General features: G+C 40.8%; 1 protein-coding gene across 3 annotated transcripts in view; it reads right to left on the reverse strand.

Annotated features, from left to right (window-relative positions):
• The window catches only part of numa1 (nuclear mitotic apparatus protein 1), a 44,022-nt gene extending 42,959 nt beyond the window's left edge, over positions 1-1,063 (reverse strand). For all 3 annotated transcript variants that reach the window (XM_051926524.1, XM_051926525.1, XM_028799362.2), the window contains exon 1: positions 948-1,063. The gene's annotated coding sequence lies outside the window, so the exon portion shown is untranslated. The remainder of the gene's footprint in view (positions 1-947) is intronic.
• Positions 1,064-11,771: the final 10,708 nt, after the last annotated feature.

The raw sequence follows: 11,771 nt of genomic DNA on the forward strand, positions 1-11,771 counted from the left end.
TCACTTCAAGAGAGGCCCACAGAATTAACATGCAGATTAAGAAGGCAAGCTCAGTTATGGGAAGTAATAGCAAAGGAGAGAATTAAAACAAAACTAAGGCCTGTTATAAACAATGTTGCACATCCTCTCTCTGACACACTGAGTATATTCAGCAAACAAATTATCTTGCAGACGTGTGTCAAGAAACGCCACTGGAGCTCCTTTATACCAACAGCCATATTTATAATACCTGCATAATAACCTGTATAATACCTCACTGGAAACCCCAGTTCTGCACCCAGTAGGTACAGCGGACATCATGCTGATGAATACACAATGTACTATTTCTTATAACAAAAGTCGTGTCTAGATTTTTGTGTTTAGTCCAGATGCTCGAACTTGTACTTATGGCACCCACCCTTCAAAGCAATAACACTCCAGAAGCCTGGCAACTTAACAAAGTTGCAGTGCTAACCTGACTCTGTGAACACTCTAGCAGTGACCGAGAACAGTGCACCTGTACACTCGACTGAGAAGCTACCGCTCTATATATACACTTTTACAATCGCCACAAAGACAATGTGACTGATGTGATGAATTATAAACTGAAAAGGCGTTACACTTCTTCAGGTAATGGACTCACGAACACATTCCAGGGAAGCGTTTTCAGCAGCACCACCACTCACTGTCATAAAAAGGTTTACAAAAGCATCTTAGATGACACGGACGTTATTAATATGCTAAACGCGTAAAGAAATTAACAAGGACATCGAGAATAATCTCCCAAAAATGCAGATAAACGGTATCTATTTTATTACTTCTATAAATTATTTCTTATACATTAAAAGCCATTTTGTTCCAAAACAGCATGGTGAAAACTCACAATAAGAGGATAGTTTACACTAAAACTACGATATACGGCAGTGTTTTAGAAAATCCGAGAAATAAATTGAACACGCTGCTCTTACCTTAACCCAAACTAGGTTTTTTTTCTGTCTACAAAACTGCTGTACACTTTTCCCGTCACTTGCTCATTACCGTTTACGATAACATTTCAAATTTCGGCGCTTGGCATTGTTCTTCTTCCTTATTGGTTAAACGTCATAGAACGTGCTTTACGTAAGGGGCTGTTCTTTCCCATGATACTTTGTGATTGACGTGTTACGGAGTATAGGACGACTTTCTTATTTAACGGTTCTTTGTGTAGGTTTATTTTGGATTCTCGCAGGTCAGTGTTTGACTGCCTTACTCAAAAGCAATCTACGAGAAACCTTAAAGGCGTTCATGTTAAATTAAAGTCAATACATGTTCTGAAATTAGCGACAGTGTGTGTAACTTGCGTAATCTCTAGGATTTTTTGGGCAATCGGTGTTATGAGTGGATAATTAATTGTGTTCTGAACTAGTGCTTGATGATGCAGAAAAGATGAGCACCTCGGGGAATTCGTATTTATACTTAGGATTCTGAAATTTGTATTACCTTTTTGTCTCGGATGTAAACGCAAATCAGATTTCAGTTGTAACACAGACTATTTTAAGGTTATACGGAGTACGGCAATCTTCAAAACGGGGCAGAATGTTGTTTGACAAGCGGTTTACCCCCCGTTTGGGTTTTTTCCGACGGTCTGTATAACAAACCGTAGTTGGCATTAACAAGCAGGTTTAGGCTATGTCAAATGTTTGGTTTGCGTTAAGGTGGTGTCTCATCTTTACGAAACCTCCAAAGTAAATTCGGTTCTGGTCTCGGAACACTGTACTAAATGAAATGGGTTCTATAACAGGGGTGGGTGAATATAATCCACCACTAACCATAAGAAAGTCGCCTCTTTTACAAAGCGAATCTGTGGAAACAGGTTAGATAATTCAGCAAGTTCGCTACATCTATCCATTCGACTACACAATGGGATTTATAAAGGCAGCAACGATTAAAAGATTACAGGATCCACATCCATAGTCGCATATAATGTCACATATCTAAGGGGAGATGATCTGGGGCCTCATGTATAAGCGGTGCGTCCGGACGTTTCAACGCTCAAATCACGATGTATAAAACCTAAACGTGGCGTAAAGCCACGCACATTTCCACGGTACCTCATACCCTGGCGTATGCAATTTCTCCGCTCGGTTTTGCAGACTGGCGGCACCCAGCTTCAAAGCAGTGCTACTGTTCCTGTGTGCTTACCCTTTCTTTCTTAGATCCACATTCCTGACGTGGCTTTATAAATACACTGAAACTAACTGCATATTGTTTATTAGTCACTAATTAGTGACAATAATTAGTGTAATGCATCCGATTGTAATTAACCTGCAGCAATATAATGGCCCAGGCAATAGCCATAGCATTCCAAATACCATAACTGCTTTAGCGTTGTTACTCACACTGCATCTTCTTCTTCTTCTTCTTCTTCTTCTTCTTCTTCTTCTTTCAACTGCTACCGTTAAGGGTTGCCACAGCAGATCATCCTTTTCCATATTACTCTCACTGCGCCACTCCAAGTATTTATATCACTGTATCTGAGTGGGGAATCACAGCAGCAGCTGATTGGAAAGAGAATTATCGGTATACAGCATGAAGCAGACACTGCCTCAGCCATGGCAAAACGCTTCAAAGCCTTTCCTGTGCGGACTTCACGGTTTAGAAAAATCATCCCAAGAACTGTAAACGCACTCAATCAGTCCATCAAGTGCTCCTTGTAGAACTGTTTGTACTTATAAGTACAATTACCCCACTGTAGACTTGCACTACAGTTATAATATTGCACAACCTGCGCCACTTTATAAAGCGTGTATGATGACGATATCATTTTTAAGATGAAATGCAGCAAAATAGGGTTATTATATTATACAGATAAAACTTTAACTTCATTTAAATAATCTGCATTGTTAATAATTAAACATGTGAGGACACGGTGCCGCAGCGCTAGCTAGTTCACGGATAGCTCCTGCCTTGCGTTGTATTCTTGCTGGTGCTGACGCGACACTGGAAGGATAGACGGATAGAATAATTAAACATGTACTACGAAGATATTTCAATGTTCCTTAAAAGTTTTGAAGAATCGGCGTTCTAAGCTTACAAATGGCTTCACGTCTATTACAGAGCTGATTGTGTGGCGATTGGGTATTTGGAGAATGAAAAGTAAAGACAGGAATTGGAGGTTAGTATGTTTGAAAGAGACAGTACTTCTATAATAAATGATTTCATCGAAGGTCACACATGGCGCAGCAAGCCTCTTGCATGAGACACGACCAATCACTGTGCCACCATGTTCCCATGTTTAATAACTTTCATGCTTTCATTCCTATCATCATGAAAAAGATATCACGTATACATATCAGTATTTTAATTATTCAGAGAGCTGTAATATCACGAATGTAATGGATTATGTGTTCTGTCGGAGAAAGAAAAAGCCCGTTTAAAAAGCAGGTAGTGATTCACACACATACAGCACATAGAAGATCAAATAGAAAACAAAGGATTTAACGTGCTACTTTAGTTCTAATGGGATTTGAGAAACTAGTAAATTAAACGATTTTAAGATGAAGTTTATGATGTTCTACTTTAATGGCAAAATAAACTATGTGATTAAAGTGAAAATTTCGGATTAAAGTTGACATTTTGTGCTTTTTTCCCCACTGCCTATTTTTTTGTTTGTACCCTAATATGCTTTCATATGACACTCAGACGGTGGGCTACGACTCGCCTTTTCACGGCGACTTTGATATGTGATTTCTTTTTTATTTCAGGCACTGTGCGACTTTGTGAACTTGAGCTTTCGAGTTTCTCCAACACTCTGTTACTCGATCAACTTCCTTTTGTTGATTATACCACTGTTTAAACCAACAAATAGTACGTTTTTCCTTTGCCTCCACTTGGTATTCGCTGAAATTCTTATATTTTCCCCTGTGCTTTTCCCATTGTCTTTTCACAGAAGGCTATTTATATTGATTTGCATATTCAAAGAGGCATAATTCTGGGAGGAGTTGGGGCGGGACAGAAGGCGCGTGCACGTGCGTTACTTTTCACGCTGATTGGGATTTATGTAGCGGAAGAACGTGGAAGTTTGCGTACGTACAGATTCCTGCATCTGGATTTTTCTGTGCGTACGCACATTCCTGCTTTTGTGCTTACGCCATGTTATAGTGTGAGTTCTAAGCACGGCATTATACACGAGGACCCTGGAGAAACGGATATGTTGCTAAAAATCGGAGAACGTGGGGTTTTGGAACACACACGCACTGTTTCAAGCCCAGCAACCGGACAGGTGCTCTGCTATTCACCGACGCAGACAAGCCTAATACCTCCAACAGAGTGTAATTGCAGACTGCAGTACCTGTGAGGTCAGTCATGTAATGCCCCGATATCACCAATCGCACTCAACGTCAGTCACGTAGCACCCATCACATTAAACTATGATTAACATTAGGGCCCTATTACACTATGGTTAAGATTAGGATTGTAGGAGGGTTATCTGACTCAAAGGGCGTTTCATGACTGACGTGGTGGGCATTACCTGATCTATATCATAGGTATTGCAAGCTGCAGCTAGACCCTTCTCGTACCTGTGAGGTCAGTCATGTAACACCCCAACATCACGAAACACCCATCACATTAGACTATGATTAACATTAGGGCCCCGTTACACTATGGTTAAGATGGGGGTTATCTGACTCAAAGGGCTTTGCGTGACTGACGTTGTGGCCATTACCTGACCGATGTCATAGGTATTGCAGGCTGTAGTTAGACCCTTCTCAATACTTCCAGGAATCGTGAAATACAAATCAATTAGAAATCAACTATTAGTTTAAATGGGTAAAAGCAAATGACTGAAAATATGACAATTTTAATTAACATATTGAGGCCTGCTTTCTACCAAAACTAAGAGGAGGAGTAATAGAGGTGTTGTATATCTTAGAGTAGTGTTTCTAACCCTTTCTCGTGTCACAACCTACCAGTACTCCCTGAGTTGAGACCCACAGCGCCACCCACCACCATTCTAAACATTAGTGACCCACCGGAGGCAGCCCACAACACATAAGTGGGCTAGGTTCAAGTGTTTGGCAAATAGTGGCGTAGAGTGAACCTCTTTGCCAGTTTCACTGCAATAAAGGACGCAAGGTTTGATCATCTAGTGTGTATTTTAATATTTGTAGAGATGTGTGTGTGTGTATAAAGTGTATTAATAAACTGTTCCCTGTATACAAATGCTTACAGTATCAGTATGTATTACCAAATAGTGTGGTGCAGAGAAGGACCTTCAAATCTGGACTTGAACTTACTTTGGACAATCTCTGTGAATATGACAGGTGAGCTTGTTGGATGTAATGCTGTCACCATCATCACATTTCTAATGTACTGCACAATGCATTGGTCAGTAGATAAATATATTTTGAAATGGCATTTTTGTGAATTTTAATAACAGAACAAGATACAGAGGACAGAAAGATATGGAAGAAGATGATCCACTGTGGCATTCCCTAACAGGAGTGGCCGAAAGAAGAAGAAGATTTTCGTGAATTTAAATCTGAGCAATTCTAACAAGAAATGGCTAAAATTATAGTAGCTTATCTTTGCAGAATCAAGGGCATGGCAGGAACCAACGTCCAGCAAACTAATATACACACCCTCGTTCAGTGATACTTGGATAAGTTATAATACATCAGTGTCATGATCAGTTTAACAGCAATTTTCAATGTGTGCATAGCTGGTTGCCCTCCAGAACTTCTTCCTTCACTTTCCATGGCTCTGCGCTCTTAAAATTAAAGGTGGCAAAGTGGATGCAGTGCTGTAGGAGAACCATTTTTGGTCCCCAAAAGAACTATCCACATGAAGGTTCCAGAAAGGGCCTTTATTTATTTTGAGCCATAACAGGTTCCATAAATAACTGTGAACAAAAAGGTTGCTCATTTTAAAAGGACTCTTGTTGCATATGGTAACACAGGCTTGATTTCTTAGTAACCTGCTTGGTTGGCTACTATAAATTAAATATTTCTGGCTTTTTTCCACATATTGGGAACACTTTTCAAAGTGTTAGAATCTGTTTTGATATGGAAAGAAGCTTTTATGGAATGAAATGTCTCTTTGTCAAGCAATGGTTCTACAAGGAACAATATAACTCACTAAAGTGCTGTTAAAGAACAGCTATTTTTAAGACTGTGGACATTCTTTTGCCCATGCTCTTCATTTATTCTTTCCAGAATGACTTCCAACCAGAGCTTCTCTCGTCCTTCTTCTTGGTCTCATCCTTTCCACCTCCATCTGGGTACACCTCGTCACCCAATCATCCTTTGCCTGTTGCTCCACATGCCCAAACCACCTTCGTCTGTTTCTCTTCAGCACAACACTGTCGCCTTCATACTAAGACTTTCTCATAACTTGACCTCCATCTTCATCACACTCCATGACATTCCACACATTCATCTGATCGTTCGCATCACTGTTCTTTCTAGCTTAGTTTCATGTCTCGCCTGCATTGGCTCCCACAGAGCATGTTACTCCTACTCCTCACACAGCTTTTATAAACTACCCAGGCAGCTAAACAAGGCCACAGTTAAGAAGGGCATCCAGCATTAAAAGATACAAAGTTAGCTAGTCAGTCAGTCATCTTCCAACCCGCTATATCCTAACACAGGGTCATGGGGGTCTGCTGGAGCCAATCCCAGCCAGCACAAGGCAGGAACAAATCCCGGGCAGGGCGACAGCCCACCGCAGGACACACCAAGCACATACTAGGGAAAATTTAGGATCGCCAATGCACTTAACCTGCATGTCTTTGGACTGTGGGAGGAAACCCATGCAGACACGGGGAGAACATGCAAACTGTTGCCACCATACTGCCTGTTAGTCATTCACTTCTCTAAAATTTGAGAAAACGTTCATGGGAACCCTTGGCTGATAAGGTTTAAACAGGTGAGGCATTGATCCCAGTTAGCTCTCCCCATGGGCTGATATAGCGCATCAAATTTGCATAAAGCACATGGAATTGTGGGTATACCATTAAACACATATATTTGGTATGATTTTTTGTTTTTGTCCAGCAAATGTAATTATTTTTGATGTCTGTCCATTTCTCTTATCATATAAATATCCTTTACATTGAAGTAACTGGAGAAGATGCTGGACACCACATTAACCTTGGTACTTGACAAATGTCAGGATGTTGAAAAACAAGTGAATGGGTGTGGGCCTAGTACTAGAAACTTGAAGCAAAATGTCAACAGAAGAACAGAGCTTGGTAAGGTTGTTTAATATTGATAAATCACTAATCCATTTGAATTGTTCATAGTTATTGTAATGAAGCATTCACATTTAAAATACAGTATGGCCAGAAAAGATCATTTACATCACTTTTAAAGGGAGTATACTAAAACAAAAAGAAAAAATGAGTTATCTGTGTTCACACTCGAGTACAAATCCCAAGCATTGATAATAGATGTGTCTCTATAATCATGGTAGCTGTTTGCAGGTATCATTATAAAATACCATGTTGAGCTTCATGCACCCACAGCCCTATTTTACCTACTTGAGTCAATTACTCGTTCCATTTATGCCTAATGTATCTGATTATTTTGATTGATAAAATTTTGATCGTCAGGGGTGTGTTTTTGCTCCTACTCTGTTCAATGCTTGTATGGACTGGGTGTTGGACAAGGTCATGAGGTCCAGCGGGCTTGGGGCATCAGTTGGTGAAGAAAGATTCACTGATCTTGACTTTGCTGACGATGCTGTGACCTGAGCAAAGTCAATGGAGGCTCTGATCGGGGCGCTCGAGAGACTGAGCGAGGAGACTGAGTGTCTGGGCTTGCCAGTGTCCTGGATAAAAACCAAGATCCAGGCCTTTAATGACCTTTTGGGCACAGCCATCAGCAGTGTGTCTGTCTGCGGAGATTGTGTCGACCTCGTCGAGAGGTTTACTTACCATGGCAGTGACATTCATGATTCTGGTGACTCTTCCTATGAAGTCAGTAGACGGATTGGGAGAGCATGGGGGGTCATGAGGTCACTGGAAAGGGGTGTGTGGCTCTCCCGATATCTAAGTAAAAGGACAAAGGTCCAAGTCTTTAGAGTCCTGGTGATTCCTGTCTTGATATATGGTTGCGAGACATGGTGCTATCCAGTGACCTGAGACGAAGACTGGACTCCTTTGGTACTGTGTCTCTCCAGGAAATCCTTGGGTACCATTGGTTTGACTTTGTGTCGAATGAGCGGTTGCTCATGGAGTCCCGAATGAGGCACATTACCTGCATTGTGAGGGGGCGTCAGTTACGGCACTACGGCAATGTGGCAATGTTTCCCAGAGGGTGAACCAGCTTGTAAGATCCTCATTGTTGGGGACCTGAGTGGCTGGACCAGGCCAAGGGGTTGCCCACATAACACCTGGCTGCGGCAGATAGACGGTCATTTCCGGAGGGTGGAACTGGACCGCGTGTCTGCCTGCGGGGATGCGAACCAGGATCCCAAGTTGTTTCATCATGTAGTGGGTGTGGCAACACACAGTACCAGTGCATGCTCCCCAACTTGACTTGACTTGAGATATATATATAATCATACATATACATAAGTACAGTAATCCCATCCTCCACCGCGGGGGTTGCGTTCCAGAGCCACCTGCGAAATAAGAAAATCCGCGAAGTAGAAATCATATGTTTATATGGTTATTTTTATATTGTCATGCTTGGGTCACAGATTTGCGCAGAAACACAGGAGGTTGTAGAGAGACAGGAACGTTATTCAAACACTGCAAACAAACATTTGTCTCTTTTTCAAAAGTTTAAACTGTGCTCCATGACAAGACAGAGATGACAGTTCTGTCTCACAATTAAAAGAATGCAAACATATCTTCCTCTTCAAAGGAGTGCGTGTCAGGAGCACAGAATGTCACATAGATAGAGAAAACAATCTCTAGCAAACAAATCAATGGTGCTGTTTGGCTTTTAAGTATGCGAAGCACCGCGGCACAAAGCTGTTGAAGGCGGCAGCTCACACCCCCTCCGTCAGGAGCAGGGAGACAGAGAGAGAGAGAGAGAGAGAGAGAGACAGAGTTTGTTTTTCAGTCAAAAATCAATACGTGCCCTTCGAGCTTTTAAGTATGCGAAGCACCATGCAGCATGTCGTTTCAGGAAGCAGCTACACAAAAGATAGCAACGTGAAGATAATCTTTCAGCATTTTTAGACGAGCGTCCGTATCGTCTAGGTGTGCGAACAGCCCCCCTGCTCAATCCCCATACGTCAGGATCAGAGAAAGTCAGCGCAAGAGAGAGAGAAAAGTAAGCAATCTAGCTTCTCAGCCATCTGCCAATAGCGTCCCTTGTATGAAATCAACTGGGCAAACCAACTGAGGAAGCATGTACCAGAAAATAAAGACCCATTGTCCGCAGAAATCCGCGAACCAGCAAAAAATCCGCGATATATATTTAAATATGCTTACATATAAAATCCGCGATGGAGTGAAGCCACGAAAGGCGAAGCGCGATATAGCGAGGGATCACTGTATTTGGACAGTGACACAATTTTCATAATATTGGCTCTGTACACCACCACAATGGATTTGAAACAAAACATTCAAGATGTGATTGAAGTCTAAACGTTCAGCTTTAATTCAAGGCGTTTAACAAAAATTTTGTTTGAGCTATTTAGAGAAGACATTTTTATACAATATCCCCCTGTTTTGAGGGGCTCAAAAATATTTGAACAAACTAACATAATCATAAATATAATGATCATTTTCAATAATTGTTTGAAAATCTTTTACAGCCAATGACTGCCTGAAGTCTTGAACCCATAGCCATCTCCAAGTGCTGGGTTTCCACTCTAGTGATATTTTGCTAGGCCTTTACTACAGCTGTCTTCAGTTGCTGCTTGTTTGTTGGACTTTCTGCCATCAGTTATGTCTTCAGCAAGTGAAATGCATGTACAGTTGGGTTGAGGTCAGTTGATTGATTTGGCCTTTGAAGAATATTCTACTACTTTGCCTTGAAAAGCACTTGGTTTGCTTTCCCAGTATGTTTTGTCTTATTGTCCATCTGTACTGTGAAGTGTCATCCTATCAGTTTTGTAGCATTTGGCTGATTCTGATAGTATAGCCCTTTAAACTTCAGAATTCATCGTGCTACTTCTGCCTCTAGTCCTATCATCAGTAAACACCAGAGGCTAACTTCCATTTGCAGCCATGCATGATCATGCATGATCATTGAATCATAAGACATCTCTTCTCCATACTCCTCTCTTTCCAACATTCTAGTATTTATTGATCTTTGTCTCCTTTGTCCAAAGAAAACTGTTACAGAACTGGACAGGCTTTTAAAAAATGTTTTCTGGCAAAGTCTAATCTGTCCTTCCTATGCTTGAGGATTATCAGTGGTTTGTGTCTTCTAGTAAATCATCTGTATTTACTTTCTTCAAGTCTTCTCTTGATTGTAAACCTTTGTAATGACAGTGTTCTTGGTTTAGCAATAAATGTTGTGAGGTGGTTCGTCTTCACCAAGTCCAGAATTCTGCACTCATTCAACACAGTTGTCTTCTGTGGATTTCCAGACCTGCTGGTGTTGCTGAGTTCAACTGGAACAGCTTGTCAGTCAAATGTCTGAGCTATGCAGAAAAGTGTCTGTCATTCCTAAACAGCTCATATGATATTTTTTGTAAACCCTTTCAATTAAACTTGAAGGTCTACAGTTCAATCATATAATGATTGCTTAATTTCAAATCTATATCTAATTTTCAATATATATACAGTCATACGAAAAAGTTTTGGGAACCCCTCTTAATTCTTTGGATTTTTGTTTATCATTGGCTGAGCTTTCAAAGTAGCAACTTCCTTTTAATATACACTGCATCCGGAAAGTATTCACAGTCTGAGATTTCGCAATTTTTTTCATTTTTAATAAATTTGCAAAAATCTCAAGTAAACTTTTTTCAGGTTGTCATTATGGGGTGTTGTGTGTAGAATTCTGAGGAAAAAACTGAATTTAATTCATTTTGGAATAAGGCTGTAACATAACAAAATGTGGAAAAAGTGATGCGCTGTGAATACTTTCCGGATGCACATGCCTTATGGAAACAGTAGTATTTCAGCAGTGACATTAAGTTTATTGGATTAACAGAAAATATGCAATATGCATCATAAGAAAATTAGACAGGTGCATAAATCTGGGCACCCCAACAGAGATATTACATCAATACTTAGCTGAGCCTCCTTTTGCAAATATAACAGCCTCTAGACGCCTCCTATAGCCTTTGATGAGTGTCTGGATTCTGCATGGAGGCATTTTTGACCATTCTTCCGAGCTGCCAAGCATGGACAGCCTTTTTCAAATCATCCCATAGATTTTCGATGATATTCAAGTCAGGAGACTGAGACGACCATTCCAGAACATTGTACTTCTCCCTCTGCATGAATGCCTTTGTAGATTTCGAACTGTGTTCTGGGTCATTGTCTTGTTGGAATATCCAACCCCTGCGTAACTTCAACTTTGTGACTGATGCTTGAACATTATCCTGAAGAATTTGTTGATATTGGGTTGAATTCATCAGACCCACAACTTTAACAAGGGCCCCAGTCCCTGAACTAGCCACACAACCCCACAGCATGATGGAACCTCCACCAAATTTGACAGTAGGTAGCAGGTGTTTTTCTTGGAATGCGGTGTTCTTCTTCCGACATGCAAAGTGCTTTTTGTTATGACCAAATAACTCCATCTTTGTCTCATCAGTCCAAAGCACTTTGTTCCAAAATGAATCTGGCTTGTCTAAATGAGCATTTGCATACAACAAGCGACTCTGTTGGTGGCGTGAGTGCA

This window comes from Erpetoichthys calabaricus, chromosome 4 (assembly GCF_900747795.2).
Source record: "Erpetoichthys calabaricus chromosome 4, fErpCal1.3, whole genome shotgun sequence".
In the NCBI taxonomy this organism is placed as follows: domain Eukaryota; kingdom Metazoa; phylum Chordata; class Cladistia; order Polypteriformes; family Polypteridae; genus Erpetoichthys; species Erpetoichthys calabaricus.